The sequence below is a fragment of the Triticum dicoccoides genome, unplaced genomic scaffold (assembly GCF_002162155.2).
Source record: "Triticum dicoccoides isolate Atlit2015 ecotype Zavitan unplaced genomic scaffold, WEW_v2.0 scaffold46910, whole genome shotgun sequence".
Taxonomy (NCBI): Eukaryota; Viridiplantae; Streptophyta; class Magnoliopsida; order Poales; family Poaceae; genus Triticum; species Triticum dicoccoides.
The window spans coordinates 4,592-12,872 of record NW_021274832.1 but is presented as its reverse complement, the minus strand read 5'-3'; the positions used below and the strand labels follow the sequence as shown (position 1 = coordinate 12,872).

Sequence of the window (8,281 nt, the reverse complement as noted above, 5' to 3'; positions counted from 1 at the left end):
GCCGCCGCCATCTTATCTTCCTAAGCAGGACACAAACTCTAGCAAAATTAAAAGAAACGACTAAAAACAGTGCCCTCCCGCCGGTCCTGCTGAGATCCACGGCGCCCCCATGGCCCTAGGGCCACTAGAGAGGAGACGGACCTGTGGCGACGCCGGCGGGAGGCAGAAACCCTAGCTTGTTTCATGGAGGAGGAAGAGGTGGCGGCTGGTGGAGAAGGAGATCGAAAGCGCATGTATTCATATTTCGTGCAGCTAGCTCATATGCCCATGAGCTCTCGGCCATAATAAATCGTAGTGTGCCTTACTGTGCCTGGAATGAAATAAACATGCCAACTTGCTAGGTCATCTGTACCAGCGATGGTATACGAAGGAGAGGAGTCGTGGTGAGCTCCGCTGAGTTGTATTTCTAGTTGGCCCTCGAAGATTTAGTAATTGTATCCCCCCACCCCTCTTTCATTCCTCGCTCCGTCCATGGAAACTTGGACCGAACCTTCTACTACGGGTGAAAGTTTTTTGGCTTGTGGAGGACAACTAACATTGTTGCGATAGGAAAAGGGTGGAGTGTATGATCTGGCTCATGCAATATTGCCTGAGCGGAATGCACATTTGATTCAACATTTCGAGATGGAAAAAAGTGTAGATCAAAGCAAGCTTATGCTTTTAAAATATTCTTCTACAAAGAGGACATGCTTTTGGCTTCCACACACACACACACACACACACACACACACACACACACACAATGGAGAACATAGAAGGAAGTGACATCTTTCAGGTGCTTAGTATGGCTTCGGACTTCTGACCAAGGTATTGCTGCCAGGTCTTGCCGGAGCCTTTTTCTTGATGCTGACCGTCATCTTCAGAGCAAACATTCTTGGGTCCGTCGTAGTAGACAACGTCTGTGTTAGCATTTTCACGCTTCCAATTTGGTGGGAGCTTTAGATAATTGTCATAGAAGGCTAAAGTCATTGCCAACCTGATTCTATCCCTGAAAATGGATGTACCGGAAATGGTGTTATAATATACCTAGTTGAATATGATTTTCTAATTTATGCGGATGATGGATATTTTTGCCCGACGCATTTTGGGTCACTGACCTTTGATTAGCTACGTCGACAACCTTAGACCAGAATGCGATAGATGGAATCAGATTCCTCTTTAGATTACGTGGCTCCACCAGAAGCACATCAAAGTCAAGTAAGCACGCATTCTTGTCATAAGGTTCACTATATACCAAACCTTTTGGAGCCATTCTTTGAACAACATTCAGAACATCCATACTGATGTAATCACCAAGGCGCTCGCTACAATCTTCAGCAGCACCGATGGCATAATTGCCTAAATCAATGCGAACAAGGTCTTCAATCTTTCCCTGGGTAGGAGAGTGATGTTACACATAAGGTAATGCGAAGATACTAAGAAAATGCTTGCTTTGTGTATGCTTGGACGTGATAGATTATGCTTTGTGTTGCAGAATTGGATTTGCATGCTCAAAATGTTCCATGGACCTATGCCTTATAACCCTGGAAATATGATCCTATTAACACTACCAGAAACTGAAATATTTCTGTGAGTCATCATTTTTTCCTGTCGGGCCCGCAGTAGCGCACAGGAAAATGAGGTATATTCCTGTGGGCTAACCGAAGACTCACAGAATTAATAATATTGGTGTCGGCCCGTGCTCAGCCCACAGAACTAACCTGTATCCCTTACGTGTGTAACTCACAGGAAAAAGAGGCCCATATTTGGCGCTATTGGAATTTCAGCTGCACGTGCTAAAGTGAAAGCCCGTCCCGCCGCTTAGCCGAATTCTGGCCCGCCGCTCACCGACTGATATAAAGCCCTGGCGGAAAAAAAAATCCCAAATCATTACCCACCCTTATCTTCCCAGTCCCTGTTCCGTCCCAAATCCTTCGCCGCCGCCCAGATGCGCCCCAAATCCCTAGCCGCCGCCGCCGCCGCCGCGTCGGGCTGCGCGCTGAATCCCTCGCCGCCGGCTCCCCCTCCTCCAATCTCTCGCATGTCCCCTCTGCCATGTTTGTAGGGTCGTCGACCATGGAACGACCCCTTCCGGAATATCGCCGTCAACCTCCCTACTGCCTCCGCGGGGAGGGTCTCCGTCAACGTCGCTGCCACTGCCGTGACTCGACCGCCGTAGCATCCTTCTTTGAGTACCACCCCGTTCCATCCAGGTAGCGTCCCTTCCAGATCTAGGCGCTACCTCTACTATGGTGTTTTTTCACTTATAATAATCGATGTATATTCTCTTCTTTCGGATCTGTATCCTTCTGATAAATTTCATCTGTAAGCACCTCCGTTTGGATTCACAATAAAATAATAAGCATTTTCTTCTCCCTAATTTGTTGGGTACTAGCGGAAGCAAATGGGTCTATACGGACATTCATTTTTAATAGGCCAAAGTAGTTGAACGCCTCTCCTATGGAACCGTATGCTGCAAGATATTGTACTGGTACTAGAGCCAACTGCTTTTAGAAAGGTTGTATGAGATCTTTTGCTTTCATTTCCAGGTTACATGACCAATAAATTCTTAGGGGCATGATTTTCCTTATGATGATCTGTTGAATTTTTATTATTCTCCAAGATTGATTGCTGTTTTTTGGTTGTATATAACAACCCATATTTTGTGATGTAGATATACATGGAGGTGCACATTGGTCATTTTTACTTCATGGAATTTTCATACATGAACATGGTTCCTCTGTTTTTGAGTGGCTTGTACAGGGTATATACATGTGTTTATAATATGGCCTTTAACTATGTTGAGATCATTTAGATGCTTCGTCTGGTGTGTCAGTTGGAAATATCATTTTTTTTTTCAAGCTTTAACCGGTGACCATATTGCTACCTTGAACTGAAAATGAATATAATGCAGGGAACTCTTTCCTGAAGCGCGTTGCTTTGGTTCGCTCTGTCCAGAATAATGCACTGAAAATGAAAATAATGCAGGGAACGCGTCATGAAAGTAATGTTTGTTCAGTCCAAATGTTACGTGCCATTCTATTTCCTTATGATTTTATTCTCTTACAGTTTGCTCTCTATCCAGTAGCAGTTGCGTTGCAAGTACAATTCACATCATCAGTGCAATAGAGAGGTTAAAGATGAGGTTGAGGTTATCACTTGGCGTCAAGAAATTGTATAATATTCCTCCAAATGAAGTGGTAATATTCCCTTCCATATTTTGTTGTTGTATGTACTTGAACCTAGAAATTAAATATTGGCCAGCGCTTATTTGAGGACTGATTTTTCTAGTTTGCAGCTCATGATTAGGAGCAAAATTCAAGATCCGGGATCCACGTGAGATGCAAGAGCCTTTGCTCTATTCAAGGTATATATTTTTACTTTTGTTTTCACCCTGGTCTCTAATCAAGGTTTTATCATTAATAATTGCTGATCAAGTTGTCTCATGTATATTAAATCATACCATGCTATGTCCATTGTGCCAAAGATCATGAGATCTGCATTTAACCAGTAATTTCTATGTTTGTTTAGTATGAACACAACTTATTTCTATTCCATTTTGATTTTTTATTGTCTCAATTTGTAAGTGTTGTAAAAATGTGTTCTCTAGTTCTGTTTATCCATAGCTATTGGTTTGATGCTCTTTTATTATATTAGGATTTAGGAAGCATTGACCAGCTGCATGGCAAGTACAACGAGCATTATCAGTACAACAAGGAGATTCAATCAAGGCAAGAAATTCTACCATATTGTTCTGAATGAAGAGGTAACTTTCCCTACTATTACATTATCAAATTATTGCATAATGCTTTGGTTTCTACTATTATGGAGATGATCAAGGATCTGTCGAGTATTCTTGCAAATCTGAATGGATAGACTTAACTCCCTATTATTTTCTTATTATATAGCTTTGTGGTTATGCATCCTTGAGGAGTTGCACTTAATTCTATTCACATTGGTATTGTGTTCTGAAGTTGACTTGCAAGAAGTCTCAAATAAATTATCTACTCCGGCTGTTAGCTGATAGTTCTGTCAAACTGACACAGAAGCTTCTGCTCAGGTTGTCATTTGAATGGATTTAGTCAGCTGTATGGTTTGCATCAAATCTGAGACATGATGGTAGAACAAATCACTCCATTATTTGGCTATATAGCTGTTAAATTTGGTAACCCTGCTGTGACAAAAACAAGTTTGGTATATATGCCAATGTTAATGTGAGAAGCTGAGATTCCAAATAGATTATGTTGATCATATCTTATATATGTTTTCCTGTTTCTTGTTACCTTTTTGTAGCAAACTGTTGACACTTGCTCATTTTCACAAGTTCAATTATGCCACTGCAGGGTAACCTTGAAGAGCAGCTTGCAACTTAAGCTGCAGCAAGGCATTATAGAAAATGAGGTCTCATGTTGGACCTCTGTTTTTGTTAGCCTTTGATTCATGTAAATTCTATGGAATTGTATATGTGAATTATGGTTGATGTAAACTATTGAAATCGATGCTTCTATGTTCTGAGTATTCTGAGTAATGGAATAGATGTGTAAAACTATCAATATGGATTTTTTTTGTTTGTTTGTATCTTATTTTCCTGGCGGCTGTGTGACAGGGATATACCACTTCCATGGTTGGCCAAACCTGATGCCTATACAGCGCCTTGTAGGGCCAAAACCGCCAGAGAAACTAGTAAAACCGACAGGGATAAAGTTCCTGTCGGCCAACCGACAGGCATAGCTTATTTTCCCTGTCAAGCTATGGCTGGCGGCCATTCCTGACGGTTGGCCGACAGGAAAAGATATTCCTGTCGGTTTCCCATATTTCCCTGTCGGTTTTCGGCTCACAGGAAAATTTCAGTTTTTGGTAGTGTAATAGCCAGCAAAGAAAATGAGTCACTTACAATAAGCAGGTCTATTCTGTTGATTGATCTGATATCTTCAAAAACATGGGTAAATCTGTTTCATGCAAATTAAAGACTGGAAAATTTTCAATCATTTAACAGTACTAATGCAAATGGTCCATACAAACTTCTCCCAATAAATTTTTGATGTGCGATTGGGGTATTCTATCTAAACTATTATCAGTTACTACTCACTATGACAGCTTAGATGATTGAGAGAGCGAACCAGCAACAGAATAGAACCTATACTCTGGCAGAAAAGGTCTTAATGGGATAAATGGTTCTTTCTTGGGAAGTTCCATAACAGGTTTGAATAAATACATAAGACATATGCATATAGTACCTTTATGATCGAGTCTGCTGAGATATAAACATATCTCTTTCGCGAGAGTTGAGTTGTTGTGATAATGATTGGTGACAATTCATTGCGGACTACCCAAAGAAAGTTTCCTTCTGGAGTGGTAACATTTAGCTTGTCCGTGATTTGCTTTTGGCTGAAGAGGTAATAAGTATGAGGATGCAAGAATTCCAGCAATAAATGAGCATTTTTAATCTGTGTGCTCACCTAGTAATAGTAATACTTGAATCAGCTGGTAGTACTGATTTTAGCTTGTAGTAGGGCAATTGATCATTGCCTCCTTCAGGTATCAAGAAATTGAAGGATACATCATGCGGATGGCTGCCAAAGAAGGAAAAGGAAACACGATGGCCATATAAGACACCACTCAAGAAGTACTTGGAAGACAAGACATAATTCTGGCATAAGTTCTACGTATATCACTAGACTATATAGGTGAAACTATCCAATACCAAATAAAGGGGTTATATCTTTTATACAGCAAGGGGTTTGTTACTTGATATTACATGCAAGCAATCATGAAGTTTTTTCATGCAGAACAAAATTCTTGTATATCAGTTGCAGAAGATTCTGGTAGTTAATGTTGAATAATGTTATTGTGCCAATTTCCTTGTAACAAAATTGCTGAAATACACGCGAAACGTAGAAGCTGCACCTTGAGCTGGACAGGGTGGAGTTTGTGAGCACAGCAAGAGTACGAAGATCCAGACAGCTTATCCAGGAGAAGACATCTACACTCGTAACCTCGTGGGACAGTTCCTGCCGCGGGTAAACAATCCCAGCTATAGTAATATCATATGCATGCGAGAAATATACAGAGAATACAGATAACAGGGAGCTCCAGAGAGCCGGGTGCCAGACGGGCATGGCGAAACGAGCTGGCGGCATGTAGTACCTCGGGGACCCAGGTGCGGGCCGTGCGGCCGTGGTCGCGGTCGGCTGGGTGGCGGAAGTGGGTGGCCGGCAGGAAGTGGAGGCCCACGAGCGCCAGGATGGCGGCGAGGGCGAGCTTCGGCATCCCGCGGCGCCGGCTCGACGTCGGTGTGGATGACGCGCTGCCAAAGCCGGAGGCTGCTGCACTCTCTCGCCCTCGCGTTGACGGGAGGCGGGCGGTGGTGGGAATGGAAATGGAAACGGTTCCAGCTTGGGAGTCTTCGTCGCGGTGGGTTTGTACGTACTAGTACTACTCCCTCCGTTCCTAAATATTTGTCTTTCTAGATATTTTAACAAATGACTACATACGGAGCAAAATGAGTGAATCTACACTCTAAAATATGTCTATATACATCCGTATGTGGTAACCATTTGAAATCTCTAAAAAGACAAATATTTAGGAACGGAGGGAGTATTTTGTAGACGGGCCCTTTGTGCGAAGCCTTTTGGATCTTGTGGCGATCAGGCGTTGCGATTTATGTACTGTTCTTGGCACTGCTTGGCATCGTGTTCCATCTCAGGGAAAGCATGCCCTTGTTTGTAACAAAAGATTTTTTTAATGAGTTTCATAAGGTTTTTTCTTTCCTTCTGAAAAGCTTATTGATCTGCAGAGTTATTCTTTCACTAGGGCGTCAAGGGTGGACATGCATGTTCAATGGTCAAGGCCTCACGGGAACACCTTAGCTGGCTGATTATCCGAAATTGTTTGGATTTAAAATTTGGTCCAAATTTTCATCAAGGGAGGTGTGAGGGGGAGTTGTACCTACCAACGTACAATCACCAACTCCCCCTTAATAGTTGAGACTAGAAAATATGCCCGTGCGTTCATCGGCCTGTCCAAATTCAAATAATTATTAAAGAAAAACAAAATTGATTGAAAAATAAAAAGATTCACAGTTGATCAACATTCAGTAAGATGGCACATTTCTTTTGACGGCTAGTTTAGTATTAACTAACGTTATCAAATTGAGACGAATTTAAAATAATTAGATTTTCTCGAGCATGAACGTTCTTCACCTCTACGGTTGTATTGTATTGTGGATGTTTTCAGAGTACAGGTTGATCTAACTCGAGATTGTATGTGTGAATGAATCTACCTCTACGGTCTAAACCCTCTCGGTTGTAGAGACACCTGGGGTACTTAGGTTTACACCTAGGTCGGTTACATTTGGGAACAAACAGGCCGAGGATCACATTTGTGTCTTGGAGTGTGCGAAAAATCTATGGAAGATTCCATCTAGATTACTTCACGATGCTTGACGGATGCAACCCACTGGTTGGTGGTTTGGGGGTCCTCGGCCCAGCCCATATGTGGGAGCCGACATGCTTAGCACACCCTATCCAGGACACCATCAGTAGTCCCAAACCGGTTTTCAAGCTGAGGACACCGCTCGGCCTCTACAAGTTGTTCATCATCCTAAGTCTTCGGCATTGAAAACTAGTTCAACGATTTTTCAATGTGCCTATCTCCAAAGTGACTAGAATTTTGTCGGAATAGTATACCTCGGACATCCAAGGAGCCCCAACTAATCTTTCCCTAGACGTATTCCTCCCTTTGTGAGATCCGAAGACCCTTCCAATGCCTGGTTAACTTAACAGCGAAGTCTTCCCATGCTGGGATGGGGGCGCCGGTTTGGTCGCCTTTTGACAACTTTGAGTGAACGAAACGCCCCCACGTACTGCACAGCCGAAGGGCCCCATCCAGTAAATATTATGCCATGTTAGCATAACACGAGGCCATTGTCATTGGCACCTCTTGTCAATAAAGAGATCGTGCCCTGGATTTTCGGCGACATCATCTGTAAAAGCTCCTCAATTCGCACTCGCATGTAATGCACATCGTGTTGGGACCTTGCAGAATTACTGCCATGCAATGCACCTCTTCCGTGCCTTTACTGACTTAGAAAAGGCACATAGTGAAATCATTCCAGCTTCACGCCATTCATCTCACTCTTGCTCTCATCATCCCCAATGCATAAAGAACAAAGCAATATGCAGTTTCATAGTTTGACATCCAAACAAGATTTGGACTTGAAACCTTATCGAAATTCCATGAGCATCCAAACAATCGGATTCGTATTCATGCCATTACAATTTCTTTACAGAAATTTCAATAC

At 42.5% G+C, this 8,281-nt stretch overlaps 1 long non-coding RNA gene and 1 pseudogene across 1 annotated transcript; one reads left to right on the top strand and one right to left on the bottom strand.

The window, feature by feature from the left end:
• Positions 1-771: 771 nt before the first annotated feature.
• On the bottom strand, positions 772-7,865 carry LOC119346661 (annotated as a pseudogene).
• LOC119346660 lies at positions 3,108-4,429 on the top strand. Its single transcript, XR_005167847.1, has 4 exons — positions 3,108-3,179; positions 3,278-3,346; positions 3,637-3,745; positions 4,323-4,429. It is a non-coding gene; the product is annotated as an uncharacterized LOC119346660 (long non-coding RNA).
• Positions 7,866-8,281: the final 416 nt, after the last annotated feature.